The 14,315-nt window shown below is 40.3% G+C and overlaps 1 pseudogene; it reads left to right on the top strand.

Annotated features, from left to right (window-relative positions):
* Positions 1 to 13,641: 13,641 nt before the first annotated feature.
* LOC132002409 (small nucleolar RNA U3) lies at positions 13,642 to 13,719 on the top strand (annotated as a pseudogene).
* Positions 13,720 to 14,315: the final 596 nt, after the last annotated feature.

The following is a 14,315-nucleotide window of genomic DNA, read 5'->3' as shown; positions in this document are numbered from 1 at the left end:
CTTTAATAGTATTGGCAAAAGTCCTGGGTCATGCATCTATTCTAGGATTAATGATGCCAAGAGGTGAGGTGTTCTGGTTGGCTAAGCCTAGGTCTTGTCCAGCTCCGTCTGTGGAGTTGGAGGCTGGGGTCAGTACTACTCAAACCAGATGAACTGAAAGTGGGAGAGGAGTGGTTGCTTAAAAAGAAAATTAGGGCACTTTTTCCCGAAGAGGAAAGAATGGATGCTGGCTAGGCAAAAATATCAGCTATTCACAGGAGATAGAGAATCAGATCATTGCATTAAGGACATTTTAAAGCTGGACAGAAGAGAACAAAAGTGGGTTCTTCCCTTAGGGTATGGGAATGGAAGAAATAAAGTGGGCAGGGATGGAGGCATAGAGCCCAGGCGATCAGCTGAGCTCAGAGCAGTCAGGAGGGGTCTGATATGACTTGATAGGGTGTGTCTTGCCAAGGGAGACAGCAGGGTTTGACTAGGGATTGAAATAATATCCTTGGGGTGGGTGGCTCAGTTGGTTAAGCATCTGCCTTCGACTCAGGTCATGATCCTCGGATGAGTTTGGCACCAGGCTCCTTGCCCAGTGGGGGGCCTACTTCTCCCTCTGCCTGCTGTTCCCCCTGCTTGTGCTCTTGCGCGCACGCTCTCTCTCTGACAAATATATAAATACAATCTTTAAAAAAAAAAGTGAAATACAGCCTTGGCTCTAAGTGCAGAACGTTGTATCTTAGTGTGGAGTTACCTCCACAAGGAGGAAGGATTCCCTTGTATAATTCACACTAAAGGGCCATCTGCTCACCAAAGCCATGAGTAGAGGGCCAGCATCCAACCAGAGGGGCCACCTATCTCCAGTTTGCTAAAGGTGCTGCCATGGGTTGAATCATGTCCTCCAAAAGTTGTATGTAAGTTCTTATCCCTGGTACTTCTGAAAGTGACTTTCTTTGGAAATAGAGTCTTTGAAGTTGTAATCCAGTTAATATGGGGCTATTTTGAATTGGGGTAGGCACTAAAACCAACAATGGTGGTTTTACAAGAGAAAGGAGATGGAAAATGGACACGGAGACACAGAGGAGACATAAGGAGGAAAGCTATGTGATGATACAGGTAGAGATTGGAGGGATGCAGCTACATACCAAGGAAGGCAAAAGATTGCTGGTCACCACCAGAAGCTAAGAGACAGGCACGAGAAAGGTTCTGCCTCAAAGCCTTCAGAAGAAACCAACTCTCTGGAGGTGCCTATTACCTTCACCGTCACACAGAGAATAAACACTATTTTTAAATGGTAGTAGTTCATCAAGTGAGGGCTGCTAATAAAATGAGGGGCAACCTTTCCTTAGTTTGAGAAGAGGACTGGGCTCCATGTTAGAGTTGAGCTTCTGCATATGCTGTTCTCTCTACTCCTGGTTCCCAAGCTGAGTTAGGTACCTCCTCTGGGAACCATATCCCCCTTTGTTTGAACCGACTGTGCTATACTGTGATTTCCAGGTGATCTGTGGGAGTAGATAGTCACATGTTTCTGTGAAATATATTTTTTTTCTGGGAAATAAACAAGGCAAGCAGTAGGCAAATGGGCATAGGAAGTCTGGAGACCTACTTCAACAAGGAAATGAGACTCCAGTAGTTTCACTCACAAAATTCAGAGCTGTTGAAATGTGTTGAGGTAAACACATTTGGGTGTTTGTGGCTGTGAACACAGACCCGTGACAGGGAAGGGCATCTCTGGAAGTCATTCATCAGAGAAGTATACCCCAATGTCTTCATACCCCTTCCTCATCTTGTTTTACCTATTATCTTTTCATGGCATGGATCATGATGAAATTATTTTATTTGTTTAATGAAATTTGCGTGATAGCTGGGACCATGCCTGTTTTGTTCACTGCTGTACCCTCAGAGCCTTTGGCAAGTTACTTCACTTCTATCTTACTCAAAATCTTTGTTACAGGGGGACCTGGGTGGCTCAGTGGGTTAAAGCCTTTGGCCAGGGTCATGATCCCAGGGTCCTGGGATTGAGCCCCATATCAGGCTCTCTGCTCAGCGGGGAGCCTGCTTCCTCCTCTCTCTCTCTCTGCCTGCCTCTCTGCCTACTTGTGATCTCTGTCTGTCAAATAAATAAATAAATAAAATCTTAAAAAAAAAAAAAAGAAAGAAAACCTTTGTTACAAACCTCATTTGCATAACGTAACAACCTCATAGGGTTATTATGAGGATTAAAGGTGTTAATGTAAGAGCTTAGATTGGTACACCTGGGACATAAGTGATAGTCAATACTGGCTGGCATTTATATTGTTCCAGGGCACCATACTAAGCCCTTTACCTACATATTAATTTAATCCTCACAACTTTCTTTGATAGGTTTCATTAGTATCCTTATGAGATAGATATTATTCTTAGCCCCATAATGATGAGGAAACAGAGAGGGTATTTAACTTTCCTAAGGCCACATAATTAGTAAATACAGAGCAGGGATTGAAAACCCAGAGTCCCTCCCCTTAACCATGACACTTGCTGTCTCCTAATACAAATCCTTTTTGAATGAATAAGATCACCAAGAGAATGGAAAGAGATAGAGGCAGGGAACTGATTAAAAAATCAAAACAGTACTGAAGGAGAATAGTAGTTGGGGGTCTGTGAGGCATAAAATTTGCATCTAATTTGTCCTCCTGTGGGCAGGCTTGTGCCTGGGAAAGGGCTGTGAGGGTCAGTTAATAAAGTAAGGAGTAAGGTAATTTGTGGTTGAGGGTAGCCCTGGGATGGAGTGTCACCTTCCTTCACATCCTGAAGAGGTTCTGAAGCTTGGTCAGGGATTCACTCTAGTGACAAGCACAGGGACTGATGCTGGAGACCCAGGTCCCATATCAGACCGAGTATCCCACATGGGATACACCCAAAGCAACCCCCTCTGGGGTGTAACAAAAGCAGAGGAAAGGATCTGTCTCAACTGGCCCTGTTTCAGATACCTCTGGCTTTGGTACCTGCATCAGTACTCTATGGAACACTGCTGGGGCATTCTCTAAGAGATAAATGTGTTCTAGGGTCCAGCCACTTTCTCTTTGCCACCACTAAAGAGTGAGCTGGAGGTCAGGGAAGAGAGTTTTATTTCTGTCTCAATCTCCTGATTTCCACAGATGCCAACACATTAAGGGTGTCCAATGGCCATTGGTTGAAAGAAGGGAGTTGAATGCTCGTTCTGAACAGATGGGATGATTTCTGGACAAGGCAGTTGCTGATACCTTAGATTTTTAGCTGAAGGATGATGGTGGTGATGGTATTTTGGAAGGGTGTTGAGAGCATGCAGGAATCACAGTTAAGCTAGTTCTGGAGGGGGCCATGAAGGAAATGGTTTGTTCAGGTGGTCACCAGTTTAAAGCCCTTCAGGGCCAAAGGCCTTATTTAAATCCTTTTGTAATGCTTCTACAGTCTGCTTAAGTTGGAAAACCCCCTTTTTTCCGTTTTTCTTCAAAGATGAGTTAGCTGTGATACCCAGAGTCACTATCAGGCACTTATGGGGACCTGTCTTTCTAAACTTTTGCAAGAGCTGCCTGGATCACAGTTGTGCTTATTGAAAGGGAAGCTTCTATGCCTGCCTTAATGATGTCCTCCTGCCTGTCATGGTGTATAGGATACCTGTGAATCAACTGGTAATTGTCTAAATTAAATACATGGGTTGTCTATGCATGACTCAATTAACTGACTTTAAAAGAACAGCTCTAAAAATAAGAATAGCTATTTTTCAACATATATATGTAAATATATAAAAAACATTATATATATATAACATTATATATGACATTATATATATATATCTTTACATAAGCAGATTTCTTTACATATATTGAAAATATGATTCTAGAAATACTTCTGCTCCACATACTTGCTTATCGTGGCAGATTAGATCTGCATAAATATTCCTTAGCTACTAGGATCAGGATCACCCCTCTCTACTTTCATCAGTTCCTCTTTGCAAGGAGTGCCAGGTAGCCATAATCTCCATGTTGTCTTAGATCCTGCTCTGTCTTACTCTAATATTAAAGTGACCACACTCCAGATCCTGACAGACACTAATAAATTATTCTCCCATTGAGATGATCTGAAAGGCACTGGCTCAATAAATAATCTCTCCAGAGGAACTAACATGAAATAAGCCTTCAGGAAATGAAGTCCCTAGGGGTAGACTCTCAGGCACTATGACAGGTTAGCAAAATATACAGAGAATCCAGGAAAAAACTGATACATATATTGAAACAAGTTTTTTGTCACAGAAAGCATTTACAGCCAGTTGGGCAAAAAAATGGGCTATTCAATAATTGGTTATCTATATGGAAAAAATTAAATCTGACCCTTACCTTACACCATACACAAATATCAGTTCCAGGTAGATTTAAGACTCAACTGTGAAAGACTGAAAGTTTATAGTATAATGCAAAGTAATGGACCTTTTAGAAGATAAAATAAAAATCTTTATGACCTCAGCATAGCGAAGGATATTTTAAAGGGGAACCAAAAGTGCAAACCATGAAGAGAAAAAAGTATAAATTAGATTATGTTAAAATTAACAACTTCTGTGTCCCAAAAGATACAATATTATGAATGAAAAAACAAGGCATTAAAGGGGAGATGGTATTTATAACACATATAAATGACAAATGAGCAAAAGAAAAAAATAATCATACATATGGCCAATAAGCATCTAACTTTGTTAGAAACAAGGAAGTGAACATTAGAACCCAACAAGATACTATTTCTCACCTATCAAATTGACAAAAGTTAGGAAGTCTGATAATACCAGGTATTGGTGAGATAATGGAATGACAGGAAGCTTCATTTAATGCTAGTATCAATACATATGATTTTGGAAAATGGTTTGGTATTATCTATTAACCAAAAGCTAGAAACAATCCAATGCTGATCAACTGTAGAATGGATGAATGTATTGTAGTAGAGTCATGCAACGGGATTTACACAGAACTGAATATGAATGAACTACATCTACGCACTTGAACTCTCTAATGAATAAACAAAAAAGGCAAGTCACAGAAGAATACATAATATATGACTCCAATTATGTAAACGTAAAAAGACAAAATAAGCAATGTACTTAGGCTGAATATCTTCAATTTACCCCTCTAGATTTGCTCTCCACATTTCTACTGCCAGAAGGCTAAGTTGCACGGACTCACTCAAAGGGCTCTTTTAACTCTTCTAGCTTCTGGTTAGGTTTGGTTGATGGTAGGCACCAGCAGAAGATTGGAGAAATAGGGGAGACTGGGGTCAGGTATTTATTCTCTAGTACTCTCACTGTGGGTTGCTATGAGCTGGTTGGATTCCTTCCATTCAAGGTCTCACACACAGCCCACCATTTCTCTCTCTACACAGCCCACCATTTCTTACTTTTGGTAACTACTCTCTTCTCCCCCACTTCAATCCTATGGTGGAAAAGAGCACTGTGACAAGCCTCAAAATAGTATCCTATAGTATTCCTTTCCCCCCCCCCTAAGATTTTATTCATTTATTTGACAGAGAGAGAGAGACAGCAAGAGAGGGAACACAAGCAGGCCTCCCACTTAAGCAGAGATCCTGATGCAGAGCTCAATCCCAGCACCCCAATCTCTTTACCTGAGCCAAAGGTGAAAGCCTAATGATAGGGCCACCCAGGCACACCATTATCCTTTAGCATTCTTACAATCCCCTGCCTCTTTATATGCTACCAGTTTTCTGCCAGGACCCTGACTGGTACAATAATGTTTAGGGATATGCAGACAGTATGGAAAAACCTATAAAGAAAAGTGAAGGGGCACCTGGGTGGCTCAGTCGGTTAAGCGTTCGGCTCAGGTCATGCGTCCTGTGTACTGCTCTTTGCTCAGTGGGAAACCTGCTTCTTCCTGTCCCTCTGCCACTCCCCCTGCTTTGTGCTCTCTCACTCTTGTTCTCATTCTCTCTCTCTCTTTTTTTTTTTTTTTTTTTTAAGATTTGACAGAGAGAGACAGCAAGAGAGGGAACACAAGCAGGGGGAGTGGGAGAGAGAGAAAGAGAAGAAGGCCTCCTGTTAAGCAGGGAGCCCAACCCAGGGCTCCATCTCAGGACCCTGGCATCATGAATCATGACCAGAGCAAAAGGCAGGCACCTAACGAATGAGCCACCCAGGTGCTCCTCTTTCTCTCTCTCTTTTAAAGATGTATTCATTTATTTATTTATTTGACACAGAGAGAGAGAGAGAGCACAAGCAAGGGGCGTGGCAGGGAGAGGGAGGAGAAGCAGGCTCGCCACAGAGCAGGGAGTCCAATGTGGGGGTCAATCTCAGGATGTTGGGATCATGACCTAAGCTGAAGGCAGTCGGTTAACCAACTGGGCCACCCAGGCACCCCTTGCTCTCTCTCAAATAAATAAATAAATAAATTCTTTAAAAAAAAAAAAAAGAGTAAAGAAAAGAAATTGTTAACACAAAATCCAGGATGGTAATTACTTGTATTTGTGTAAACATGATGTAAAAAAGCCAGATGGGGACTCTCTATGTACTGGAAGTATTCTATTTCTTAAGCTGGGCTGTTCATAGATGTATTTGCTTTATGATTATTCTTTAATATGGTCCCATATGTTGTGGATAACCTTTTGTATGTACATCTTCCAACAAAGATAAAATATAATAAACTCCCACTAGAGTGAAAAGTTGGGAGGGTAGATTCTTGTCTTGTTCCTTTGCTAGAATGGTATTGATATATTAAGTATTAAATAAATATATGTTGAATACTGACCTAATGGATAACTAACTTTGGTGGAGAACCTCCTTATCCATGATACAGAGTCAAGAAATCTTCTCTCAGACTTTTTTAAAAAAGAGTTATTTATTTATTTGAGAGAGAGAGAGAGCATGCACTCAAGTGCACGTGGAGGGTGGTTGGGCAGAGGGAGAGTAAGAGAGAGAATCTTTTTTTTTTTTTAATGCAGTAAATAATTTATTTCCTATCCAATGCTGCTTACGATTGTGCTGGAGAAAACCATGTGACATCATGTCTCATTACATTTTCACTAGGAAGACAAAATTAACATAGTCATTCTAAACAAAATAAGGCTATAAAAGATACATTATAATCTGATCCCAAAATGAATAGCTCAGACAATAAATAACATCAATGTCTAGAAAAAAAAGAGATAAAGATGGGACATGTAACACATGTTTTTCTCAGTGCTTGGATTTCCCTTACTCTCCCTGTTCCTTGCACCTGGCTAATATCAGGTCTCTGTACAATTAGAACCTCTAAAAGGCTGTTTCTGAACTATGATCTCTCTCATCTCTACAACAATGCATTTATGCAACTGAGGAAGAGAGAGAATCTTATGTAGATTCCCCGCTGAGAGGGGAGCCCAATGTGGGGCTCAATCTCATCACCCTGAGATCATGACCTGAGCCAAAATCAAGAGTCAGACTCTTAACCAACTGAGCCACCCAGGCACCCCTAACATTTTTTTTTTTTTTTTAAACTCAAAATCCCATTGTACAAGCCAGGAAGAGCTTCCTTTATTCTATCCTCCGTGCTATAAGCACCACAGACTTTGTCTCCTTTTTCCTCTTTCTCTTCCCTCTTCCTGATGGTTACCACCACACACACTCTCCACCTCATCCCTCTCTCAATCCAGCTACAGAATTAGATACACTCTCTCTTCATCTTTCTTCTTCCTTATACCACAAACTCAAAGAGTCATTTTTTAAAAAGCATTTTATTACCAACAATTTTAGGGAAATACAAAAGAAATAAAAAAAAAGAAAGATGTATTTGCAAAGGTCTTGGTTGCCAGTGTGGTTTGACTTCCTTGTAGGAAATCAGGTTAGATTTTAGTCCTTCCCTTTTAACTATTCTTCTTTTGGTTTTGGTCATTACCACTTCTTACTCTGGGTTGATCATTGAAGAAACAAGCTTGACAGACCTCCAGGGAGGGTCATTGCCCATTCCAGGAATAATTTTCATTTGTACAAGGTTCTTCAACATCTGTCTAGATAGTGATGGTGAATAGTGGGATAGTTAAGAACAGGCTGATCAGAATAAGAAAAACAAAACAATAAGTATTTTATTTTTTTAAATGATTTGATTTTTAAGTAATCTGTACACCCAAAGCTGGGCTCAAACTCACAACCCGGAGAACAGGAGTTGCATGCTCTACTGACCAAGCCAGCCAGGCATCCCAGAACGAGAAGTATTTTCCAAACTGTTTCCCACAAAATACTGGTCTTGTAAGACTCTGTGTTGGCTCTATCCTCCGGAAAAGAGGATGTTTCTATGGTCAGGCAATTTTGGGAAATGCTACATACTATTTTGTCCTCTTGGAGAATCAGAATATATGTTAGCAAATTAAAGACCCTGAGAATCAGCTCTAACTTCTTCAACCCATGTTTCTCAAGTTTATTGACCATGGAACCACTTTTCTGGATGTCTATCAATATTCTGCTGAAGTTCTGTTGAACACACTTTGGGGAAGATCTGCTCTCATTAGAAAGTACTATGCAGCCATCAAAAGAAATGAAATCTTGCCATTTGCGACAACATGGATGGAACTAGAGCGTATCATGCTTAGTGAAATAAGTCAAGCAGAGAAAGACAACTATCATATGATCTCCCTGATATGAGGAAGTGGTGATGCAACATGGGGGCTTAAGTGGGTAGGAGAAGAATCAATGAAACAAGATGGGATTGGGAGGGAGACAAACCATAAGTGACTCTTAATCTCACAAAACAAACTGAGGGTTGCTGGGGGGAGGGGGTTTGGGAGAAGGAGGTGGGATTATGGACATTGGGGAGGGTATGTACTTTGGTGAGTGCTGTGAAGTGTGTAAACCTGGTGATCCACAGACCTGTACCCCTGGGGATAAAAATATATGTTTATAAAAAATAAAAAATTAAAAAAAAAAAGAAAGTAGAATAAGTTGGTGGGAATGCAAGTTGGTGCAGCCACTTTGGAAAACAGTGTGGAGATTCCCTAAGAAATTGAAAATAGAGCTTCCCTATATCCCTGTATTACACTACTGGGTATTTACCCCAAAGATACAGATGTAGTGAAAAGAAGGGCCATCTGTACCCGAATGTTCATAGCAGCAATGGCCACAGTCGCCAAACTGTGGAAAGAACCAAGATGCCCTTCAACGGATGAATGGATAAAGAAGATATGGTCCATATATACAATGGAGTATTATGCCTCCATCAAAAAGGCTGAATACCCAACTTTTGTATCAGCATGGACGGAACTGGAAGAGATTATGCTGAATGAAATAAGTCAAGCAGAGAGAGTCAATTATCATATGGTTTCACTTACTTGTGGAGCATAAGCAATAACACGGAGGGCATTGGGAGATGGAGAGGAGAAATGAGTTGGGGGAAATTGGAGGGGGAGACAAACCATGAAAGACTGTAGACTCTGAGAAATAAGACTCTGAGGGGAGGAGGGTTGGGGGTTGCGTGATCCTGGTGGTGGGTATTATGGAGGGCACGTATTGCATGGAGCATTGGGTGTGGTGCATAAACATTGAATTCTGGAACACTGAAAAGAAATAAAATAAAATGAAAGAAAAATGCAGGGAAAAAAAATGCAGGAAAAAAAAAATTCAGGGAAAGAAAGTAGAACAAGGTCTCCTTTAGTCCACTAGGGCTGTTATAACAAACTATGGCAAACTGGGTGGCTTACACAGAAATTTATTTTCTTATTTTCTGGAGGCTCTAGGTTCAAGATCAAGTGTGAGCATTTAGTTTTCCCTAAGGCCTCTCTCTGTGGCTTGCAGATGGCCAACTTCTCATTGTGTCCCCACACGGCCTTTTCTCTCTTAGGTGTGCCCCTTGATGTCTCTCTTTCCTTACAAAGACTAGTCATTAGGACTCCACCTTATGACCCCATTTAACCTTAAATGCCTCCTTAAATGTCCTATGTCTAAATACAGTGATTTTTGGCTTTAACGTGAATTTTGGGTGGACACAATTCAGTACTAATAAAGCCATACCTTTATGCCTTCTCTTTCATCTCGCATTTAAACAATTCATCACACAAGTAAATCATACTCCCTGGGCCTTCATGTTTATCCCGTGACGTAACAAAATCAAGAACTTGAATTAGCAAGCCATGATTTAATTATATACCTATTGACCTACGTGGTGCAAAGTACTTTGCTAGGTATGGCAGAGGGATACAAAGATGCTGATGATAAAGGCCAGATCTGACTTTCAGAACTAGGACCTTCATCAAGACTATCCCTAAAATAGATTATTCTGTCTACCACCATACTTTTCCTATTCTTTCTTAGAAACTCTGAGTCAAAAAACTTAGATTATTGTATTAGTTTTTCGTCTAAATATCACATAAGATCCTTAGTTTCATGGAGACTAGATGCTAACAACATGATACAGCTTTGGAATAAGTTATGAGTTTTGTGAGCTCAACCTTCTTGGTTTACTAATATAAGATGGAAAATAAATTTGGAAAGACCTTATTTTTCACAGGAATCATTCCATTTAATCTTAAAGCAACACTTGAAGGAAGCACAAATGGACAAGCAAGGAATAAAGGAGGTTATTTTTCTCAGACTGGGGAGAAGGGAGAGGTACAGGTAAGCTAGCCAAAGGAGGCTTCTGAGAAGGTGCAGGTAATGCGGCCAGAATCAGGAGTAGTTTGAGCCAAATCCTGGTGAATGGGAAACATTTGAATAGAAAAGGCTGAAAAGAAAGCATTTCAGGGGCACCTGGGTGGCTCAGTCGGTTAAGTGTCTGATTTCTTGATTGCAGCTCAGGTCATGATCCTAAGGTGGTGAGGTCCATGATGGGAGTGGAGCCTGCTTAAGATTCTCTCTCTGCCCCTTCCCCACCTCACTCCCTCATGCTCTCTCTGTCTCCCTCAAAAGTATTTCAGGCTGAGGAACTAGTCAAAGTAAGGGGGTGGAAATTAGCATGTTGTTGGGGAGTGAGCATTGAGGAAACATCTGGCAAGCACAGACAAGTTTATACATTGGCTGTGCAGCAGATCATGAGAGACTGAAATTTAGGGCTAACAGGGATCAATTCTTCAGAAGCAGGAAAGCTTCAGCCCCTGGGCCAAGGACATGGTAGCAATATTAAGCCAATTTCAGTGATCAAGTTGATCTGCGAAGGGCCCAATGCAGTGTTCCTCAAAATGTGGGCCTAGGAATCTGGATTTCTGACATTTAAACTATCTCCCTAGTTATTTTTTTAAGTTCTCTAAAGTTTGGGACTTCCACATTTGCCTAGTGTTGAAAAGGCCAGACTCAGAGTAATGCCCTGGGTACTAGGCTTCATATACTGAGTTAAAAAAGAAAGGGTGTGGCTCCAAAGCATCTCTCTACCCTCAGCACTATGTGGATAATGTTTGTTAAACCCTTACTATGAGCCAGCCAGTATTTTCAGCCCTCACAATTCTTATGTGTCTGTGAGATACGTTCTATTATCCTCATGACACCTGGGGAAAATTGAGGCACATTGAAGCTGTGTAACTTGCTCAATATCTCACAGCCTTAGAGCCTGGATTTGAATCCAACTAATCTGACTCCACCATCTCCACTGTGCTAAGCTGCCAGTTCCCTGTAACTGCTAGATGTTAGTTTCTTCATTTAACAAATATTTACTAAGCACCTAGCATGTCCCAGGCTTTATGAATAAATAAGAAAATTAATCAATAAAGTAGCAGAGATATTTTCTCATCTTCATGACAGCAGGAAAAGCAAATTGAGATAAAACTCAGGAAATAATTTCCTATGAGTGTTGAGTTATTTGTCCATTCAGTAAGTATTACTGAGCACTTATTGTGTTCTACAAATTATGGTAGTTTAAAGCTAAGGATATCAATCAGGATTCTAGGACTCTGACCCTGACTAATGGAGCTTCACAGGGGAGAGACATATAAACTACTAAATCTAACAGCAGACAGAATTAAAGACGTGTTATAAAGATGTCATTGATGACCAAAGTACTGTGGACATCCAAAGGAAAGAAATGCCCAACTTTTGTGTTGTGAATAGCAGGATTTCCTGCTCTTTTATGATTGAATACTGTCCAATTGTGTGTGTGTGTGTGTGCGCGCGCGCGCCACATTTTCTTTATTCCTTTCTCCATCAGTGGGCACTTTAATGTTTTCATGTCTTAGCTATTGTAAATACTGTTGCAGTGAATGTGGGGTGCAAATATCTTTTCAAGTTAGTGTTCATTTCCTTCAGATCAATATCCAGAAGGGGAGTTGCTGGATCATCTCTTCTGTTGTTTTCCACAGTGGCTACACCAATTTACATTCCCACCAACAGTGCACAAGGGTTCCCTTTTCTCCACATCCTCACCAACCCTTCTTATTTCATATTTTTTGCTTATAATAGCCATTCTAATAGGTGTGAAGGGATATCTCATTGTAGTTTTGATTTGTATTTCCTGGATGATTAGTGATTTGAGCATCTTTCCAAATACCTGTTGGTTATGTGCATGTCTTCTTTGGCAAAATGTCTATTCAGACCTTCAAAACATGTACCCATTTTTTTTCTTTTTCTTTTTTTTTTTTAGAGATTTTATTAGCGATATTAGAGAGAGAGAGAGCATGCACATGCAGGGACACAAGTGGGGGGATGGGCAGAGGGAGAGGGAGAAGCAGAGCAGGGAGCCTGATGCAGGGCTTGATCCCAGGACCCTAGGATCATGACCTGATCTGAAGGCAGATGCCCAACAGACTGAGCCACCCACGTGCCCCTCCTCTACCAACTTTTAAATTGAATTATTTGCTTGTTTATTTGCTGCTATAATAATTTTTGATGCTTTAGATATTAACCCATTATCAGATATATGATTTGCAAATATTTTCTCATTCCATGGGTTGCCTTTTCATTTGGTTGATGGCTTCCTTTGCTGAGCAAAAGCTTTTTAGTTTGATGTGGACCCACTTGTTTATTTTTTATTTTGTTGACTTGGCTTTTGGTGTCAAATCCAAAACATCATTGCGAAGACCAATGTCAAGAAAATTAACCCCTATATTTTCTTCTAGGAGTTTTATATTTTCAGGTCTTACATTTGAGCCTTTAATTTATTTTCAGGTTCTTGGGGCACCTGGGTGGCTCAGTGGGTTCAGCCTCTGCCTTCAACTTGGGTCATGGTCTCAGGGTCCTGGGATCGAGTCCCGGATCAGGCTGTCTGCTCAGCAAGGAGCCTGCTTCCCCCTCTCTCGGGCAGCTGCTCTGCCTACTTGTGATCTCTCTCTCTCTCTCTGTCAAATAAATAAATAAATAAAATCTTTAAAAATATATTTTCAGGGTTTTTTTAAATGGTGTAATATAAGGTCCAGTTTCATTTTTTTGCATGTGGTCATTTAGTTTTTCCAGCACCATTTATTGAAGAGACTATCCTTTCCCCATTGTATATTCTTGCTCTTTTATAAATTAACTGACCATGTATGTGTTGGTTTATTTCTGAACTCTTTATTCTGTTCTATTGATCTATGTATCTTTTTTTAAATGTCAATATAATACTATTTTAAGTACTATGGCTGTGTAATATAGTTTGAAGTCAGAAGGTGTTATGTCTTCAGATTTGCTCTTCTTTCTCAAGATTGCTTTGGCTATTTAGGGTCTTCTCTGGTGCCAAACAAATTTTAGGATTACTTGTTCTGTTTCTATGAAAAATGAAGACTATACTTTCAGGGATCATTTCTATAGTTTGTTACTATTTCTATGAAAAATGCCTTTGGAATTTTGATAGGAATTGCCTTGCATCTGTAAACTACTTTGGGTCATAGGGACATTTTAACAACATTAATTCTTCTAATCCGTGAGCACGAAATATCTTTCCATTTATTTGTGTCTTCTTCAGCTTCTTTTATTAACATATGATACTTTTTTTTCAGTGTACAGGTCTTTCACTTCCTTGGTTAAATTTATTCCTTGGTATCGTATTCTTTTTGTTGTGATGATAAATGGGATTGTTTTCTTGATTTCTCTTTCTGATAGCTCATTATTAGTGTTTAGTGTTTAGAAATGCAAATTGATTTTGTTTCCTGTAGCTTTACTGAATTTATTAGTCTCACAGTTTCTTGGTGGATTGTCCCTCTCTCTCTGCAAATGAAGACAGTTTTATTTTTTCCTTTTTGTTTTTTGGGGTTTTTTTAAGGAAAAGTACTTTTATTTATTTATTTGACAGAGAGAGGGCATGCACACAAACAGGGCTCGGGCGGAGGCAGAAGGAGAAGCAGGCTTTCTGCCCAGCAGGGAGCCCTATGTGGAACTCAGCCTCATGACCCCGAGATCACAGACCAAAGCCGAAAGCAGACACTTAACCCACTGAGCCACCCAGGCGCCCTAT

Source organism: Mustela nigripes, chromosome 14 (genome assembly GCF_022355385.1).
Source record: "Mustela nigripes isolate SB6536 chromosome 14, MUSNIG.SB6536, whole genome shotgun sequence".
Taxonomy (NCBI): domain Eukaryota; kingdom Metazoa; phylum Chordata; class Mammalia; order Carnivora; family Mustelidae; genus Mustela; species Mustela nigripes.
This window is presented reverse-complemented; position numbering and strand designations above follow the sequence as displayed.